The following is a 21664-nucleotide window of genomic DNA, read 5'->3' on the forward strand; positions in this document are numbered from 1 at the left end:
TTTTATTCTCCAGGAAAAAGGATTACTATCAATATTTACTTTAAAACTTTGCTTTTTTAATTTAACCTGATGTTTTGCTTATCCCAAAGCTACTCTTTTAATTTTCAAAAATAATTTTACAGATCAAATTATTTTTTAAAGCTTTATTTATTTATGAGAGAGAGAGAGAGCACAAACAGGGAGAGGAACAGAGGAGACAGAGGGGAAGCAGACTTCCTGCTGAGCAGGGAGCATGACATCCGGCTGGATCCCAAGACCCTGAGATCATGACCTGAACCAAAACCAAGTCAGAGGCTTAATCGACTGAGCCACCCAGACACCCCTTAAATAATTTAATATTGACTGCTTCTTTATATTATCACTCTACTGCTCCAATTTCTTCTCAGAGTGCATTTCCTTTTCCCTATACATGAAATCACTCTGATTTACCAATCACACTACTTCTTTATTTCCCTGGAAACATACATACATAGACCAATAAGCAAATTTTGCTTATTTTTTATTCCATATTTGCTGTTTTCTTGCAGTCTACTCTAGATTATAAGCTTCCTGAAGACCAAGACTAGGTCTGTCTCCTTGACCACGGCATGCACAGTGGCCTTTATATTGCGTGGACAACATGTGCTCAACAGTTATTAGTCACATAAGTCAATACCCGAATAGGAAAAATCTTAACAAAATAACTCATCTTCCAGCCAAAGTGATTCTTCTCTGTAAGCTATACCTAAAGTTGACTTAACTTCCATTCACGCATTATTGAAAGCCACATGCCTTCTCAGACATTTCTAAACAAATAGATCAAATTTAAGGTAATAGTATCAAAGTCCCGCCAAGAAGGGGACCTCTTGCCTCGGCTGAATTAATTTTATTTAGGACCATTCTCAGTATTCTACATGCATTATTCCATTTTTTTAAGATTGTATTTATTTATTCATGAGAGAGAGAGAAGAGAGAGAGAGAGAGACACAGGCAGAGGGAGAAACAAGCTCCATGCGGGGAGCCGGATGTGGGACTCGATCCAGGGTCTCCAGGATCACACCCTGGGCTGAAGGCAGCGCTAAACCACTGAGCTACCTAGGGATCCCGCATTATTACTTTTATATTCTCCATTGTCCAGAGAGAAAAGAGCATTTTTACTTTTTAATGGAAAGATTCATAAATAGTTAACATTTTTAAACAGTACATGTATACACTTTTGCTGAAATAAGTAATTTTCGTAAAAGGCACATTCCCCTGTAGATAGCTTTAATGGATACATGGAAGAGATCTATAACTTAACAACTACATATAAAGTTGAATATTACACACGCCTGTTCTTAAAAACTTGTTTGATGTTTCGCTCAAATCAACTTTTACCCTCCCACCATGTTGTTCTATGTTGTTCTTCCTTGTTTTCTCAATCTCCATGTGTCTTCTCTGTTCTTCCACCACATCTTAGCCAGAAAGCAACCAGCTAAACAACCAAATGACTAGTCAGTCAACCAACTAAAAAACCCCAAATCCCCCCATGCTCTTAATTAGATGAAACTGATTGGTTTTGGCACCCTGCTCTCAATTACAATCCAGGCTTCAGGCCTCTTTCCAGGTGTCCAAAGAATCTAAAATCTCTGCAGTTACTGATTATCATGCTAACAGATCTTAATTATTTTTTTTATACAAAGACCATTCCTTTTGTTATTTTTTTTTTTCAAAGACCATTCTTATATGGCTTTCCTATCTGAGTAGTAGGGACTGATACTTTACTCATCTAAATTTTTTTAAAAGTTTTTATTTATTTATTCATGAGAGACACACACAGAGAGAGAGGCAGAGACAAAGGCAGAGGGAGAAGCAGGCTCCATGCAGGGAGCCGGATGTGGGACTCGATCCGGGACTCCAGGATCACGCCCTGAGCCAAGGGCAGATGCTCAACTGCTGAGCCATCAGGCATCCCTACTCATCTAAATTTGATATAGAATTGGTTACAGGCTACATCAGGCTTTTAACAAATAGATCACAGACCATTATGGGAAAAGGCTTAAGGAATTTGTTAAGACAGGAACAGATAACAGATTGCAAAATGTTATAGAAAATTTAAAACTTAAAAAGGAAGGAATAAAGAAAACATAATAATAAGGAAGGAAGGAAAGAAGGGTAATAGAAAGGGAGAATGAAAAGACAGAAGGAAAAGAACAATAAAAATGTTCTCATATGGCTCATATGTTCTCATATGTTCTCATTGAAGTGAGTTTCGCATTGCAGATTTGGATGACAAAGTGGTCCGGACTCAATTATTGGATTTAGTAATCTTTGTGAATTTAAATATTTATTTAAATAAGCATGTATGCATTTGTCATTTGAATGATGTCTGAATATAATTAGAAATCATTTTCTTTTACATATTCATTTACATTCTGATTCAAATAAACAACTAACTTATAAAGTATGAATTATATAAAGCAGAGTACACCATATAATTAGGATGTATACTGTCAAGATGTGCCATAGGATTGGCTAGTGCTTTGAGGAACATACATGGATCATGAAAAGGTACAAATAACTTTTTTTTCAAAAAACATAACAAACTGTATGTGTACTGTTCTCAAATTTTAAGTATTCTACAACTTTGAGTAGGAAACTTGATTAATCAAAATCAGAAAATATTTAAATTTATGCCTAGCTTGAAAGCCTTGAATAGAATGAACGGTGTGGTTAATCAAAAAAGTCACATGTAAATAATACTTATAAATGATATGACATGGTTTGTCACCAGAAACATTTTCCCCTTCAAGACTGAGCTGTACTTTCCCTGGCTTCCAAGAGTATTGCCTGCTAAGGGTTAATAGATCAGACCCTCTTCAGGCATTGCCTTGGCTGAAGGGAGATGACTTACCAAATGCCAGTGATGGCAGCCTATAGATCAGTTTTGTTGAGTGACCATTCCAGTATTGGCACAGGACATATAAAACAAAGTGACTATGTTGTCAGGATGGAGGGTTTTTTATGGACCACACACATGGGTCCCCATTAACAAGGTTGGTAGCCCTTTTACCAATGAATGTCCTGCTTGCCAGCAACTGAACCCTTGACTGGGCACAGTGCCTCAAAGAGAACACCTAAGTACTTGGTGGCAAGCTGATTATATTTTTTTTCTTCTACTCCAGAAGGAAAAGCAATTCATCTTGATCAGAATCCACATATATTCTATTGTCTTTCTTGCCCATGGAGTCTTGTCAATCACTACTATCAGAAAATATAGAGATGTTGTGTTCCACTGGAACAGACAGGATTATTTACCTCACATGGGATCAAGAACACACTTACCACTCTCAGTGACTAACCTTGAGAATATTATAGGCTGAATGTTGCTGTTCCCCCAAAATTTATATACCAAAGTCCATTTCTCAGTGTGGTTGTATTTGGACATAGGGCCTCCAGGGAAGTAATTATATTAAATAAAGTCCTAAGGGTGGAGCCCAGATGTTATAGAATAGGTTTCCTTAAGAGAAAAGACACCAGAGAGCTAGCTTTCCCTTTTTGCATGCATCACTGAAGAAAGGTCACGTGAGCACAAAACAAGGAGGCTGCCTCGAACAAGCCAGGAAAAGAGATCTCTCCAGAAACTAAGCCCTACCAGAACCTTGTTCTTGGACTTGCCACCACCAAGAGCTGTAAGAAAATAAATTTTTGTTGTTTAACCGCCCCCATTCTGTGGTATTTTGTTATGGCAACCTAAGATCCCTAAGATAAGTCATCCCTACATTTCTGGGCTTTATGGTTTTAGAGCTCCTGCTTACCATGGGGGCTGTTTGTAGGTTCCTTTTAAAATTTTAATAGGACCACCAATTGGAACAAGAGACCTGTGGACAAGGAGGGTGGACATTATCCTGGTAGACAAATTAAGCTTGATCATCAGAAAGAGGAAGAACTGAGGCCTCACAATGGGATCAGGTAAGAATGGGTTTGGCACCTTTGATTCCTTGGATCATTTCTTGGAGTGCTCTGCCCAGGTGAGATGGAAATGTGCAAATGCGGCAACCAGACCTGGGTAGGGCATGGTGACCAGGGCCAAAGAATACTCAGGAATAAGAGCCTGGGTAAGCCTTCCAGGCCATTAAAACTACTAGTAAACAGTAAAAGATATGGAAAGGGCAATAGAGATGGAAGGTTATGAGTCAGTTGCAACTGGCAGGCTAGCTGCAGTGGCAGAGACTGTAGTTCATCTTGCTAACCATCCTCTTGTGAGCTTCCCCAGACAAAGAGACCAACCAGAATCTGGAGCTAACAGTTTCCAGAAGGGGTAAACTGATTATATGAAGTAAGTGAACACTGTGGTTGACCACATGATTTCTTCTTTAGTCCCAAGGTACTATTTCTTTTTCTGAAGGCTAAGATTCCTCCCAAGGGTGGGCCTGTATCCAATAACTGAAAGATACAAGGATGAAAAAAGCTAGTTCAGGAAATCTCTTGAGGGTCATCCCAGCGGTATAACTGCCCATGATGTTGATGAGGCTTCTGTTGTACTGAGTTACAGTTCAGCTGCTGCTGGCTACTCCTGTTTCCCTCCCTCCTTCACAGGTATAGTTCCCTAGATACTCCTTAATATCCCAGCTATGGAGAAATTTCCATCTCTAACAACCCAGAGTAAATAGTGAATAATTTACATGTCTGATACCTGTAGATTTGGAAAGAGTCCAATAAATAGTATCCATCTTCTCTCTCTGAGTTCTAAAGGGTAAAGAAGCAAAAATAGGACTCGAGCAGATAGAGATCAAAATAGCATTTCCTGCAAATGGCAAGTTTATAACTTAACTGCAAATGGCAAGTTTATAACTTAAATTTTTGGCAGCAAATGGTATTCTCATGCAACATTCAAAATTAAGCAGTCTCATCTTGTCCTAAGTTGGTTGTATACCTATAGGCTTCTTATTTTAGATAGATTTTCACCATAATTTAAATTAATGGAATAAAGGAGCAGAGAAGAATGCAACCTCTTTGAAAGCAAAGATTCCCAAAGAAGAAAAGAAATAGTTGAGCAAGATAATTCCAGCCCTATGCGTTTATCCAATTTTATGATTTGTTCCTTATCCCCTTAGAAAAACATGGGTAACTTTTACAATTTTTTGAAACAGAAAGCTTGATAGAGATGTAAGATAAAGAATACAATTGCATTGACCCTGATTTTTCAGGTTTGGCAGGATCTGTGAATATGAGTGTTGACTCCCATACATAGAAAAATCTTTAAAAATCTTTTATTACCTACTTATTTGAGTACAGGAGATTCCCATGTGCACCTAGGGGTTATTCTTAATCTTCCACTTCAATACACATCGTTATATAGCTTGGTTTTCTGTAATAAATTTGACCAAAGCTTATCACAACACAAGAGGATACTCTGACCTCAACCTACATCTTAGTTTTTCCCGACAATCCAACATAATAATGAAGATCTAATGCCTTTTTTGTTCCTTGGTTCAGCTTTTTTCTTTTTATTATTACCTAGACTGCATTTTAAAAACAAATAAGCTACACTAACAATACTAATTCATTCATTCTGCCTCTCTAATTTTTACTTCTTTTGGATTTAGTTCATATTCAAAACTGTAGCTGTTATTTGAATAAAAGGAATATGTCAGTTCGTAGTTGCCTTTATTTTTCTTGAAGTCAATTAGCATTTATTTGTAGCACTGCTTTTTTTTCACAATGTTACCGCCATATTTAATCTCATTGTCTCTTCTGTATATTAAGGAAGGGTGAACAGTGAGTACCTAATTAAAACTTATAAAATAACTGAATGATGGTTAAATGAGTGATATTTCCTATGATCTTGGGTTATTAAAGTAAAAGTATTTTCAGTTGTTTATGGATATTATCTTTGAAATAAGGAGGTAAAGAGATCCCTTGGTTAATGGTATACTGGAAGAAGCCAAAGTGTCGTCCCCAATATTTGCATACATGAAAAAGCATCAAATAAGAACGTATATTTTGGATAGTCTTTTTTGAGAAACTACTAAAAAGGAGCCATTTAATTACTTTAGTATAAACTCAGGAAAGGACTTTCAAATATATTATCTCTAAATAGCGGAATATTACAGTTGGGATGGACCAAAGAACACTACATTATGGTAGAAATAGCATGAGCTTTGAAATTGGATGATATATAGAGGATTTAACTCTCAATCTTTCTCAGCTGTGTCACCTTGACAAACTACTTAAACTCTGATTTTCATATCCTTTATTTTCAAAATGATAATAATAACTAAAGAAGATATGTGAAGGGCAAATAAGCATATAAAAAGACACCTTGCATCTAATATCACCAGTGGAATGAAAATATTGCTACACACTTTCAAATCCAGAGCTCTGACAAAACCGCATGCTGGTGACTATGTGGGGAGACAGGAGCTATCATTCAATACCGGTGGGAATGCAAAATGGCACAGCCACCTTAGAAGACCGACTGGCAGCTTCTTACAAAATTAAACCTACTCTATCTTATGATCCAGCAATCTTACTCCTTGGTATTTACCCAAATGAATCAAAACCTATGTCCAAAAAAAGAAGAAAAGAAAAAAGAAACCAAAAACCAACCTATATGTAGATGTTATACCAACTTTCTTCATAACTGCCCAAACTTGAAAGCAACCAGTAGGTGAGTGAATAAACCTGGTATATCCATACAGTGCTACACTTGATCTTAGCCAAAAGGCCAAGAAGTGAAATAGCCACACAGTGGAATACTATTCAGCACTAAAAAAGAATACACTATCAAGCCATAAAAAGACATGTAAGAAATGTAAGAACCTTAAATGCATGATACTCAGTGAAAGAAACCAATCTGAAAAGGTTACATAATGTAATTGCAACACTATGACACACTTGAAGAGGCAAAATTATGGAGAGACTAGAAAGACCAGTGATTACCAGGAGTTGGGAGAAGGAGAGATGAATAGGTGGGGCATAGAGGATTTTTAGGATAGTGAAACGGACTCTGTATGATACTATAATGATAGATACATGTCATTATACATTTATTCAAACTCAGTATATCCAGCACCAAGCATGGATCCTAATAAAAACTGAGGACTCTGGGTGATAACGATGTGTTAAATGTAAGTTCACTAGTTGTAATAAATGAACCACTACAGTGGAGAATGTTGGTAATGGGGGAGCCTATGCATGTGTGGAGGCAGAGGGGAAATAAAAAATCTCAGTACCTTCATTTTGCTTTGAACATAAAACTGCTCTAAAATACAACCTTACTGGGCACCTGGAGTGGTTCAGTGGTTGAGTGTCTGCCTTCAGCTCAGGTCATGATCCCAGAGTCCTGGGATCCAGTCCCACATCCGGCTCCCCAGAGGGAGCCTGCTTCTCCCTTTGCCTGTGTTTCTGCCTCTCTCTCTGTGTCTCTCATGAATAAATAAATTTTAAAAAATTAAAATCTTAAAAATAAAAAAATTAAATCTTACTAAAAATGGTATTCAAAATGTTGTTATAATAATTAGATGTAATCATTTTAGTAAAATACCTGGCACAAATTAATTGCTTGATTCAAAGTCAATTAAATTATTTTATATTCTAAATTAATATACTGTGAATAATAGGAAATGCATTGATCACAATCCTTTCATATTTTTATTTCATTGTAGAAGTTTTACTCAAAATTCCTGAAGCCCTTTCTAACTGCTTTAATTCTGTTATATAAAATAATACTCTTTGAATGGTCAATGTTTTAGCTATTATTTTCTAACTAAAAACAATTGTTATCATGAATAGCATGAAGAGTTTAAGAAATGTGTAAATTGTTTATTGAGTTATATGTTATGAAGAGCTCTTTGACATCAAACCAAAATTATCAACCTGAGAGAGTGGCTTCCTATTTCAAAAATAATTGGATATTAAATTTGTAATTAAAAATTAGTCAACTGTTTTGTGCCTATTGTAAACTTATTTTCAAACTTTAAAAGTTTTGTTAATATCTCCACATTTTGAGATGGGTAGGTTTGCTAAGGCTCAAATTGAGTTAGACCTGGATTTGTTCTTTTCAATGTTGTTTAAAGATGCAATAAATCTTTTGTGTCTTTTGAATAAATTTTTGGCACTTCAGAATTTAAATTATCATTACTCATGTTATGATGACATGGAGATATAAATATAGATATGATTAAAATATATATACTATATGTAATATTAATGTACAAAACTATTTTTCCAAACTTTAATATTGTAACAATATATTTTTAAATTTTCCATGACTACTTTATTGCATCTTTCATTATAGTTTAATATCTTTGATAGATTTGGTTCTGTTTCCAAGCTATGTATTTTTCCCCTATTCTTTATGATCAGTTGCTTTAAAAAGTGGCCTCAATTCATCAGTGCTGTATATCCAAGACTTATGCAATGTCACTTTGCAGCTGCAGCTGTTATGGGGATGGAGTCTATTTTCCACCCCTTAAATTTAGGCTGGCCTTGTGACTTGCCTTGGAAAATAGAATGGAAGAGAGTGGTTGGTGGGTGTGCCAATTTTCAGCCTAGATCCAAAAGATCTTTTTGAGTTTCTACTTACTCTTTCTCAAACCCTTGCTAAATTTGGATAAGCCAATATTAAATTCCTGGATTATTGAACAATGCTGTTAGCTCAGCCTATACCAGCTAATACAGCCAAAGGGACAGCCAACCACTACACATGAGTGAAGTTATCCTAGCATAAACCTAGGCAGTTGACCTATCAAATACATTAGTGATTCTAGTCAGGTGATCTGAGCCTGTGTAAGTTCAGTAGAACCATCCAGTTGATCTGTAGACTCATGAGCAGTGCCAAATCTTAATATATATATATATGTTTTTTTAAATATATATTTTTAATTCTATAAATCTCTGTCAGTTAAAATGCAAGAAATAATGGGTAGGGCTTAAGTATTTTAAGATCAAAATAAACCTTTTAAGTAACTTTTAGTTAAATAGATCTTGACACTTGATAAGATTGGAATCATATCTGGTACTCATTTTTCAAGATTGCTATAGGAAATTATTTATTCATTAAAATAAATATTAGGTTAATTGTATTTAATTAGTTTTATTTTAAGTGTGTATTTCATTCAGGTTCTCAGAGGGGATCTATAATAAACCAAGTTTGTTGAAATCAGGATGAAATTCTGTATTTCAATTTGTTCAAAGATTTTAAGTTCCTTTTTCAAAAGATGGGAAAAGAAAAAAAAAAAAAAAAAAGATGGGAAAAGAGATCTATACAAATGGCAGTCTCTATTGTAATAAATGATCTAGAGACAGATCCTGTGGCATATATCCTACAGTTATCTAATTATATTTCAGTCATTCATTCATTTCCATCTAGGTTTCCCATCTTTCTGAGAAAAAAAACAACAACAGCATAATCAGGATTTCCATAGTATTACTATAGTTGGAATACAATTATAAAGAATGTCCAGTAATATAATTAACATGATTATAAAATTTTAGAAGGGGAAAAAGTTTTAATTCATCTGCCTTAGTTTGCTGATAGTGAACTGTTCAGATGTCAAGTGATTTGTATTAAGTAGCTGTTTAGAAACAAAGTCATGACTAAAACTAAGAGTTTATACACTTCACCCAATGTTCTGTATATAAATAGTAACTGTTAAGAGAGCTACTGCAGGCAAAGTAAATCCGCAACCAGAGAAGTGAGAATGTCTCTTTGGGTAATTCATTAAAGCAAAATCAAATACACAAATAATTCCTTAATAAAAACAAAACCCATTTTTATTTTTTTTTTTTTTTTTTTTTTTTTTTATCCTTAGTATCTATTTTTTTTTTTTTTTTTTTTTTTTTTTTTTATTGGTGTTCAATTTACTAACATACAGAATAACACCCAGTGCCCGTCACCCATTCACTCCCACCCCCTGCCCTCCTCCCCTTCTACCACCCCTAGTTCGTTTCCCAGAGTTAGCAGTCTTTACGTTCTGTCTCCCTTTCTGATATTTCCCACACATTTCTTCTCCCTTCCCTTATTTTCCCTTTCACTATTATTTATATTCCCCAAATGAATGAGAACATATAATGTTTGTCCTTCTCCGACTGACTTACTTCACTCAGCATAATACCCTCCAGTTCCATCCACGTTGAAGCAAATGGTGGGTATTTGTCATTTCTAATAGCTGAGTAATATTCCATTGTATACATAAACCACATCTTCTTTATCCATTCATCTTTCGTTGGACACCGAGGCTCCTTCCACAGTTTGGCTATAGTGGCCATTGCTGCTAGAAACATCGGGGTGCAGGTGTCCCGGCGTTTCATTGCATTTGTATCTTTGGGGTAAATCCCCAACAGTGCAATTGCTGGGTCGTAGGGCAGGTATATTTTTAACTGTTTGAGGAACCTCCACACAGTTTTCCAGAGTGGCTGCACCAGTTCACATTCCCACCAACAGTGTAGGAGGGTTCCCTTTTCTCCGCATCCTCTCCAACATTTGTTGTTTCCTGCCTTGTTAATTTTCCCCATTCTCACTGGTGTGAGGTGGTATCTCATTGTAGTTTTGATTTGTATTTCCCTGATGGCAAGTGATGCAGAGCATTTTCTCATATGCATGTTGGCCATGTCTATGTCTTCCTCTGTGAGATTTCTGTTCATGTCTTTTGCCCATTTCATGATTGGATTGTTTGTTTCTTTGGTATTGAGTTTAATAAGTTCTTTATAGATCTTGGAAACTAGCCCTTTATCTGATATGTCATTTGCAAATATCTTCTCCCATTCTGTAGGTTGTCTTTGAGTTTTGTTGACTGTATCCTTTGCTGTGCAAAAGCTTCTTATCTTGATGAAGTCCCAATAGTTCATTTTTGCTTTTGTTTCTTTTGCCTTTGTGGATGTATCTTGCAAGAAGTTACTATGGCCGAGTTCAAAAAGGGTGTTGCCTGTGTTCTTCTCTAGGATTTTGATGGAATCTTGTCTCACATTTAGATCTTTCATCCATTTTGAGTTTATCTTTGTGTATGGTGAAAGAGAGTGGTCTAGTTTCATTCTTCTGCATGTGGATGTCCAATTTTCCCAGCACCATTTATTGAAGAGACTGTCTTTCTTCCAATGGATAGTCTTTCCTCCTTTATCGAATATTAGTTGCCCATAAAGTTCAGGGTCCACTTCTGGATTCTCTATTCTGTTCCACTGATCTATGTGTCTGTTTTTGTGCCAGTACCACACTGTCTTGATGACCACAGCTTTGTAGTACAACCTGAAATCTGGCATTGTGATGCCCCCAGATATGGTTTTCTTTTTTAAAATTCCCCTGGCTATTCGGGGTCTTTTCTGATTCCACACAAATCTTAAAATAATTTGTTCTAACTCTCTGAAGAAAGTCCATGGTATTTTGATAGGGATTGCATTAAACGTGTATATTGCCCTGGGTAACATTGACATTTTCACAATATTAATTCTGCCAATCCATGAGCATGGAATATTTTTCCATCTCTTTGTGTCTTCCTCAATTTCTTTCAGAAGTGTTCTATAGTTTTGAGGGTATAGATCCTTTACATCTTTGGTGAGGTTTATTCCTAGGTATCTTATGCTTTTGGGTGCAATTGTAAATGGGATTGACTCCTTAATTTCTCTTTCTTCAGTCTCATTGTTAGTGTATAGAAATGCCACTGACTTCTGGGCATTGATTTTGTATCCTGCCACGCTACCGAATTGCTGTATGAGTTCTAGCAATCTTGGGGTGGAGACTTTTGGGTTTTCTATGTAGAGTATCATGTCATCGGCGAAGAGAGAGAGTTTGACTTCTTCTTTGCCAATTTGAATGCCTTTAATGTCTTTCTGTTGTCTGATTGCTGAGGCTAGGACTTCCAGTACTATGTTGAATAGCAGTGGTGAGAGTGGACATCCCTGTCTTGTTCCTGATCTTAGGGGAAAGGCTCCCAGTGCTTCCCCATTGAGAATGATATTTGCTGTGGGCTTTTCATAGATGGCTTTTAAGATGTCGAGGAATGTTCCCTCTATCCCTACACTCTGAAGAGTTTTAATCAGGAATGGATGCTGTATTTTGTCAAATGCTTTCTCTGCATCCAATGAGAGGATCATATGGTTCTTGGTTTTTCTCTTGCTGATATGATGAATCACATTGATTGTTTTACGGGTGTTGAACCAGCCTTGTGTCCCAGGGATAAATCCTACTTGGTCATGGTGAATAATTTTCTTAATGTACTGTTGGATCCTATTGGCCAGTATCTTGTTGAGAATTTTTGCATCCATGTTCATCAGGGATATTGGTCTGTAATTCTCCTTTTTGGCGGGGTCTTTGTCTGGCTTTGGAATTAAGGTGATGCTGGCTTCATAGAACGAATTTGGAAGTACTCCATCTCTTTCTATCTTTCCAAACAGCTTTAGGAGAATAGGTATGATTTCTTCTTTAAACGTTTGATAAAATTCCCCTGGGAAGCCATCTGGCCCTGGACTCTTGTGTCTTGGGAGGTTTTTGATGACTGCTTCAATTTCCTCCCTGGTTATTGGCCTGTTCAGGTTTTCTATTTCTTCCTGTTCCAGTTTTGGTAGTTTGTGGCTTTCCAGGAATGCGTCCATTTCTTCTAGATTGCCTAATTTATTGGCGTATAGCTGTTCATAATATGTTTTTAAAATCGTTTGTATTTCCTTGGTGTTGGTAGTGATCTCTCCTTTCTCATTCATGATTTTATTAATTTGAGTCTTCTCTCTCTTCTTTTTAATAAGGCTGGCTAATGGTTTATCTATCTTATTAATTCTTTCAAAGAACCAACTCCTGGTTCTGTTGATCTGTTCCACAGTTCTTCTGGTCTCGATTTCGTTGAGTTCTGCTCGAATCTTTATTAACTCCCTTCTTCTCTTGGGTGTAGGATCTATTTGCTGTTTTTTCTCTAGCTCCTTTATGTGTAAGGTTAGCTTTTGTATTTGAGTTCTTTCCAGTTTTTGAATGGATGCTTGTATTGCGATGTATTTCCCCCTTAGGACTGCTTTTGCTGCATCCCAAAGATTTTGAACGGTTGTATCTTCATTCTCATTAGTTTCCATGAATCTTTTTAATTCTTCCTTAATTTCCTGGTTGACCCTTTTATCTTTTAGCAGGATGGTCCTTAATCTCCATGTGTTTGAGGTCCTTCCAAACTTCTTGTTGTGATTTAGTTCTAATTTCAAGGCATTATGGTCCGAGAATATGCAGGGGACAATCCCAATCTTTTGGTATCGGTTCAGACCCGATTTGTGACCCAATATGTGGTCTATTCTGGAGAAAGTTCCATGTGCGCTTGAGAAGAATGTGTATTCAGTTGAGTTTGGATGTAAAGTTCTGTAGATATCTGTGAAATCCATCTGGTCCAGTGTATCATTTAAAGCTCTCGTTTCTTTGGAGATGTTTTGCTTAGAAGACCTATCGAGTATAGAAAGAGCTAGATTGAAGTCACCAAGTATAAGTGTATTATTATCTAAGTATTTCTTCACTTTGGTTAATAATTGATTTATATATTTGGCAGCTCCCACATTCGGAGCATATATATTGAGGATTGTTAAGTCCTCTTGTTGAATAGATCCTTTAAGTATGATATAGTGTCCCTCTTCATCTCTCACTACAGTCTTTGGGGTAAATTTTAGTTTATCTGATATAAGGATGGCTACCCCTGCTTTCTTTTGAGGACCATTCGAATGGTAAATGGTTCTCCAACCTTTTATTTTCAGGCTGTAGGTGTCCTTCTGTCTAAAATGAGTCTCTTGTAGACAGCAAATAGATGGGTCCTGCTTTTTTATCCAGTCTGAAACCCTGCGCCTTTTGATGGGGTCATTAAGCCCGTTCACATTCAGAGTTACTATTGAGAGATATGAGTTTAGTGTCATCATGATATCTATTCAGTCTTTGTTTTTGTGGACTGTTCCACTGAACTTCTTCTTAAAGGGGAATTTTAAGAGGCCCCCTTAAAATTTCTTGCAGAGCTGGTTTGGAGGTCACATATTCTTTTAGTTGCTGCCTGTCTTGGAAGCTCTTTATCTCTCCTTCCATTTTGAATGAGAGCCTTGCTGGATAAAGTATTCTTGGTTGCATGTTCTTCTCATTTAGGACCCTGAATATATCCTGCCAGCCCTTTCTGGCCTGCCAGGTCTCTGTGGAGAGGTCTGCTGTTACCCTAATACTCCTCCCCATAAAAGTCAGGGATTTCTTGTCTCTTGCTGCTTTAAGGATCTTCTCCTTATCTTTGGAATTTGCAAGCTTCACAATTAAATGTCGAGGTGTTGAACGCAAAACCCATTTTTAAAAAGGAGTTTTATGAATACAATCTGCAACAGTGTAAAGAATTCATAGTCCTCTGAAATAATTTGAGGATATGAAAAACTGTGCTCATAAATTTCTTAGCACATATTACTTTATTTTGTTAGTTACGGACATATCTTTTATCTCAAGAGTTTATTCCATGTCATTCTAATCTCCTTTAAAAGTACAAACATAGCCTTTAAGACCAATACATATATAACAATCACCCAGAAATTGCCATTTTTGGTCTATATGAGAGTATCTGATTTCATATATGCGATTCAAGTTGAAATTAATTTCAGGAATATTACTTTGAAGGCTCCTAATAATGTTACCTCATACATAAGCAACATATTTGAAAATAACAAATAAGGAAACATTTAATAATTCCAAATGGTTACTTAACTACTTCCAATTTAAAGTTATCTGGTATATATCATATCCCAAAATTTAAATTGTCAGATCAGACAAAAGCTGTGAGTAGTAGCAACTATGTAAACCTTTGCCTCTTCTTTTGGTTGTTTTTAAAATTCTAAAATCTCTCTGTACTTGAAGTACTCATCATATCTATTTGCAATATCAGAGTCATTTTTATTCCTAAACCTATCATGGTAGGACAGAGAGTAGATTAACAGCTTCATTACATCCATAGGGTGATAATTGGAATTAACTCTTACTGTTAATAAAGAGTTTCAAATGTGTATCAATCTACTTATATCATTTAATCAGTACCCCATTTCAAGAAAGACGGCAGTCAATAAATCAACTTGAATAGGCCGTTGATGGTCTATCTGTTTTGTGGGGGCACATTTCTCCTTAAAACCCAGCTAGTACTTGTCACACTTCCCATCTCTGACTAGGTCCTGCTGTATTTGGACAATTCTCCTTGAGAAATGTTCTTGCCTTCTGACTTTGAAGAGCTGTCTGCAATCCTTTTTTTCTTCTCCTTCCATTGCCATAACCCAACCGTAGTTTTAAATTATCTAGTATGAATGCCTGCTTTTATCTGAATATGTTTGCCGCCCCCCCCCCCCCCAATTCATATATTGCAATCCTAATGTCCATTGAGATGGTATTAGTTGGGGCCTTCAGAAGGTGCTTTTGTTACGAGGAGGAGCCCTCATGAATAGGCTTAGTGATTTTATAAACAGGTCCCACAGAGTTTACTAACCCCCTCCACCATGTGAGAATACACTATGTAATCTGTAACCTAGAAGAGGGCCTTGGCTCCTACCATGTGAGTATCCTGATCATGGATTTGTGGCCTCCAGAACTGCAAGAAATAAATGTCTGTTGTTTTTAAGCCACCCAGTCTGTTAATTTTGTTAGAGCAACCTGAATACACTATAAGAAAACACCTGTGCAAACTGCATCTGAATAGGCTGTGCGCATTAGGTGACTGGATTGCTCCCCTAAGTTTCCACTTCCATTGCTAAATCAATTTTCAAAATGACACCTTCCTTCTTCCGAGGCCATTTATCATCTTTATCATCTTTCTTCTACCTCTTCTAATCAAATTCTTATGTCACTGAAGTTTATTATGTGATATGTTGAACTGATTAAAGCAACTTAAGCTATAATATGATGTCACATTTCACAAGGAGGAGCTTTAGAATGCAGATGAGTTGATCTTTGACATAATGCATAAGATAAATGATTTGAGCACAAAAATCTAATGGTAGTTCTCAACTGACAGAAACTACTTGCTGCATCGTTCAATCAGGGTTGCTGATGAAGATGTATGCAGTCAATATTCATCAGTAAACACTGATTAAGCACAGCCCTGTGCTGGAGACTGTACTAGATAATAAGATAAAGAGCTCTAAAAAATGCTCATTAGACATGATAGTTTAGTCAACAAACCAACTAGCAATGATCACACATCGGCGCTAAGTACATAAAACATATACAAATAGGGTATCTTGGGAGCTCAGAAGTTATGCACCAACTCAGAATTGCCCTCAGGAAGTGAAAAAGAAAAATTTTGGAGATCGCTATCTGCATAGAGGTTTGAAAGGAAAATAGGGTTACCTGAAATGGTGTGAGGGCTAAGGTGGGGACGATATGCCAGTAGAATTTTTGTAACACACTAAGATGACACACCACTGACAACCCATTTTAGGAAGTTGCTCGTCAACCAACAGAGGCCCATTTAAAGCAGAAAAATTACCGACAGTAACTTTTGATAAGCTACATAATCTAGTAGTATAGAAAGCCCTTTGTATTTTCTAATAAAGAACCTGTGTGTGTATGTGTCAAATATAGTTCTAGCTTTTTCTGCCCCTGGACACTGCCGAGTAAGCATCACTATAGTCTCCCCTCCCACCACTGTCATGTCTAAGTCAGAGTCTCCCAGAGATCCTGAGCAGTTGCAGAAGCTCCTCATCAGAGGTTTGAGCTTTGAAACAACCGATGAGAGTCTGAGGAGCCATTCTGGGCAATGGGGAACACTTATGGACCGTGTGGTAATGAGAGATCCAAACACCAAGCACTCCAGAGGCCTTGGGTTTGTTACATATGCCACCGTGGAGTTGGTAGATGCAGCCATGAATGCAAGGCCACACAAGGTGGATGGAAGAGTTGTGGAACCAAAAAGGGCCATCTCGAGAAGATTCTCAAAGACCTGGTGCCCACTTAATCTTGAAAAAGATTTTTGTTGGTGGCATTAAAGAAGACACTGAAGAACATCATCTAAGAGATTATTTTGAACAGTATGGGAAAATTGAAGTGATTGAGATCATGACTGACCGAGGCAGTGGCAAAAATAGAGGTTTTGATTTTGTGATATTTGATGACCATGTGGACAAGACTGTCATCCAAAAATACCATCCTGTGAATGGCCACAATTGTGACGTAAGGAAAGCCCTATCGAAGCAAGAGATGGCTAGTGCTTCGTCCAGCTAAAGAGGCCGAAGTGGTTCTGGAAACTTTAGTGGTGGCCGTGGAGGTGGTTTTGGTGGGAATTACAACTTTGGTGGTGGAAGGAACTTCAGTGGTCGAAATGACTTCAGTGGCAGTCGAGGTGGCAGTGGATACAGTGGGAGTGGGGATGGCTAGAATGGATTTGGTAATGGTGGAAGCAACTTTGGAGGTGGTGGAATAACGATTTTGGCAATTACAACAATCAATCCTCAAATTTTGGACCCATGAAAGGAGGAAGTTTTGGAGGCAGAAGCTCTGGCCCCTATGGTGGTGGAGGCCAATACTTTGCCAAACCTCCAAACCAAGGTGGCAGTGGCGGTTCCAGCAACAGCAGCAGCTATGGCAGTGGCAGAAGATTTTGATTACTGCCAGGAAACAAAACTTAGCAGGAGAGGAGGGCCAGAGAAGTGACAGGGAAGCTATAGGTTACAACAGATTTGTGAACTCAGCCAAGCACAGTGGTGGCAGGGCCTCCCTGCTACAAAGAAGACATGTTTTAGACAATACTCATGTGTATGGGCAGAAACTCCAGGACTGTATTTGTGACTAATTGTATAACAGGTTATTTTAGTTTCTGTTCTGTGGAAAGTGTAAAGCATTCCAACAGAGTTTTAATGTAGATTTTTTTTTTTGCACCCCTGCTGTTGATAAATGTAAATAGCCTGATCATAACGCTGAATAAATGTGTCTTTAAAAATAAATAAAATTAAAAATAAGTAAATAAATATAGTTCTAAAAACAGTTATTTTATTACTACCTGTACAAATGAATAAGGAAAATCCACAGTATTTTGCCACCATATATCTCTAGAATTTAGTTTTACTTTGTTATTTTCAATTTTGGAATAATTTCTGAATTTGAAGTTAACATAATTTATTTTATTACTACCTATAATATCCCATGGCATGCTTTATTTCTAAATATTCCTAAAGCTTAGAGCAACTGTAATCCTTCACATGGTTCACATAAGAGGACATGAATATACTCCCATGAGAGCTAGTCTGATGTTTCTACTTATTTCAGTAGAGTTGCCTTTAGGCTATGATAAATACTTTTTATTTCTGGCTTTTGACACCTGTGATAGTTATATTAGGTTTCCTTCAGTCTAAACGAAGAATTACTGTGTTGAATTTTGAAAGCAGTAGAAATGGGAGAAACCCATAATTAATTACAGAGACAACTCTTTATTGTCCAAATACATTTGTAAGTTTAGAATTATAAAAATAAACATTCTTGGGGCTACACTGCATAAGTAAGTCACTGCATAAAACCTCTGCAATAGTCAAGAGGTAGAATATCAGAAAGCTGCCTACAGCTACCAAAACAATAGGTTAACAACATCAGTCCTAAACATGATCGCTGCCATTAAAAATATTCCTTAAAAAATTCCTTTCTGTCTTTTCTCCATGTATATCAATACAAAATTAATTTTGAAGGAGCATATGGAAGAGGATTGGAAGACGATCAATAATATCTGAAATATTAGCTGTAAAGGGCAATGGGATATGTTATTTATAAATTTATTCATTCTGTGAGGGAAGAAATTCTGGAAGGGCTATGGAATCAGTATTAATGAGCCAACACATGATCACTCTACAGTCAACTCCTTTATTTATTCAATTTCATATACACTTCCTTTCCCCATATTTAAGCTTCCTGGTAAGAACAACAGCAACGAAAGCAAGTATAATGCATTGCAGTTGCAGCATCTATAAATGGAAACAGGCATCCAGAAATTCCTAAGTCACTGTATCACCTTTAGGTAATTTCTCCTCTGGTTCAGTTATAGTTCCATTCGATAGTTTATAAGCTCTCCATCCACTAAATTCTTATTTAAACAACACCACACCTGATTAAAAAACCTGTGGGGGGGGGCAGGGGAGATAACAAAAGAAAAAGTTTAATCAATATAAATAGATATGCAAAGGAACAAGGAAAAAAATAATGAGCACCTATGCCAGTCTTCATTTCCTCCCACCATTACCACATTATCTCTGCCAGCAACCAGCATACTAGGCTTTTCCTTCAACGCTTGAGGTGAGTCAAATCTTTGCCCTTGCAGCACTCGTTGGGTCTGCATGCATTGTATGATGCTGTTCTCCATTAATATCTATCAGGGGACATTGATAATTGAAGCAATTAGAAGCACTTTGAGAAATAATTGAATTCCAAAAATATACCTCCATTTCCATTTTGGCAACAATATCATTATTTCCCCTTGATTATCAGGATCCATTTCCCAAGCCAACCCCTTTCTCTTCCTGTTCTGTTATGATCATATATAGTCCAAAATGGCCACAAGACTATAGTGACAACTCCAAAACCTAAAACTTGCTTTACACCCTGGTATAATTACGTCTCCTTTGGGTACCAAGACCTCCAAATAAACTAAGTCCAAAATAGTAAAGATGGAAAACAACAACAAGAAAATTCACGTAGCTCTATCAAGTATAATAAATGAATGCCTCTCCCATATCCTTGGTTTGGGAATCATATACGTTGACAATGAAAGAAAGATCATTCTATATTAGCTGTTGGTTTGAACAAATAGTGTATCTCACAACAGCACTGTTAACTTGCAAGATGTTTTTGAGTGCTGACACTGTAACTGAGGTTTCAAGAGGCTCTGCTACCAGTCCATGATGGTAGTTGCTTCATTTAATCAGTACTCCGTTTCAAGGAGTACTATTTCACACAATAGTGTTCCAAAGATGGGATTTATTTTATATAGAAAATGAGCTTGTGTTCCTATGAGGTACAGGGTACAGAGAAGCTCATTTTCTCATCATTTTCTATATAAAATAAAACCCATCTTTGGGACATCATTGCATGGAATTATCAGGATGGTGTGTTAAGTATTTATAACGTCTGTATTTGCTATTTCTGGAAGAATTGTGTTGAGGAGGAACACTAATAAAAATAAAGAACAAGAGAAAGTGACTGCTTCCTCCTTGGTAGAAAAGGACCAAGAATATACCTAACTTGGCACTCAATGATGGTCTAGTCTCCTTGAAATATGTCATTTGGGGAATTTATCATTTGTCAGAGCTAGCAGATTAGACACTTAGCAGTAGTAATTGACTGATCACCAATGAGAGAGAAAAATCATGTTGTTGATCCAGTGCGTAATCTCTATTCCCGTCACCACAGAAAACTGCATGAGCCATTTGATCCGGCATTGAGATGGCTGGAGAAATATGATTTCTGTCAAGAAATCATACTGTTAACCTGATTATTAAGATGTTCTTCAAGATATGAAACAAAGATATTAGGCATTCATATTGAAAGAAAAATTTTCATAGCCTGGATGCATTCTTGTAAGTTTTTTTTCTGCATGTATCTCCCTATATTTTCTATTCTTGATTTATGCAGTCATCTGATAATTCATGAAAACAATTAACTGACATCCAAAAATCACCATAGATCTAAACCTCCGATTGTAATCTTTCTTTCCTGGTAATGAGGACACCCAAATATACTCCTTGAGGTCCCTTACTTACTTGTCATTCAGGGTGCTTGAAAATGGGACTGACAGTAGTGGTCACTTTATATCAAGGAATTTCTGGAATTTCTATCTTACTTATTGGAAGCCAACATTGAATTTGTTTTTCATCTACCTCTTTGATCATTAGAAATACCCTCAAAAAATCAAGATAGCGTTTTCATAAGATGTGTCTAGTATATATGCTCATATCAGTAAAATTTATTCTGCTCTAAAATTGTCATTTCTTGTTCTAGAATCCATTCCCACATATGTTGTTCTTTTGATTCCCCTAATAAATAATGAAATCTTGTATCTCTGTAGTAGGTAAGCCTTTCATTCAAGGTACAACTTAATAATTAGCCCTCTCTATTTTGATTTCTGCCCTCTAATTTAAATCTGGAACAAATAAAGGGTGACCTAGGAATACCTGACTTGCTCTTGCAAAGCAATATCTGAGTGATTTATCAGTTGGAGAGGAAGGTTGCCTTATTCAAGCAGGAGAACCTTGGTGGAGGTTGGATATTTCAAAGTACTCTGAGTCATCCCATTTATTAAATGCCATTATTACAATATTAGGATCCATCTATTTCCATAAATTTTCTAACTTCCACTAAAGATATCTGGCAAGTGGAAGCTACCTCATAATTCACCAGCCCACAGAATAAGACTTAGAATTTCAATTTCAGGTACAGCAAGTCTACTGTTATAATAAATAAGATAATTCTTTTAGGTTAGTCATAAAAAAGCCCTCACATTTTCTGATTTTGCCTTGAGATAAGGATTAAAAACTGGTAGAGTTCATTGTCTTTTTCTTTTAAATGACTTTATTGCTTAATTAAAGAATCCAGACTTCCCATAGTTTTTCATTCCTTGTACAACCTCTAATGATTTTTTTTCAGCAAAGATTTGGCCCCAAGTCTTGCCTTTAACAGCTTATATTACTTAGTGACAGGTGCCAATCATTGATAATCTAAGTATCTAAACACAGAGTTTAATGGACTAATTTTTCCCTCACT

The sequence above is a fragment of the Canis lupus genome, chromosome 19 (assembly GCF_011100685.1).
Source record: "Canis lupus familiaris isolate Mischka breed German Shepherd chromosome 19, alternate assembly UU_Cfam_GSD_1.0, whole genome shotgun sequence".
NCBI lineage: Eukaryota > Metazoa > Chordata > Mammalia > Carnivora > Canidae > Canis > Canis lupus.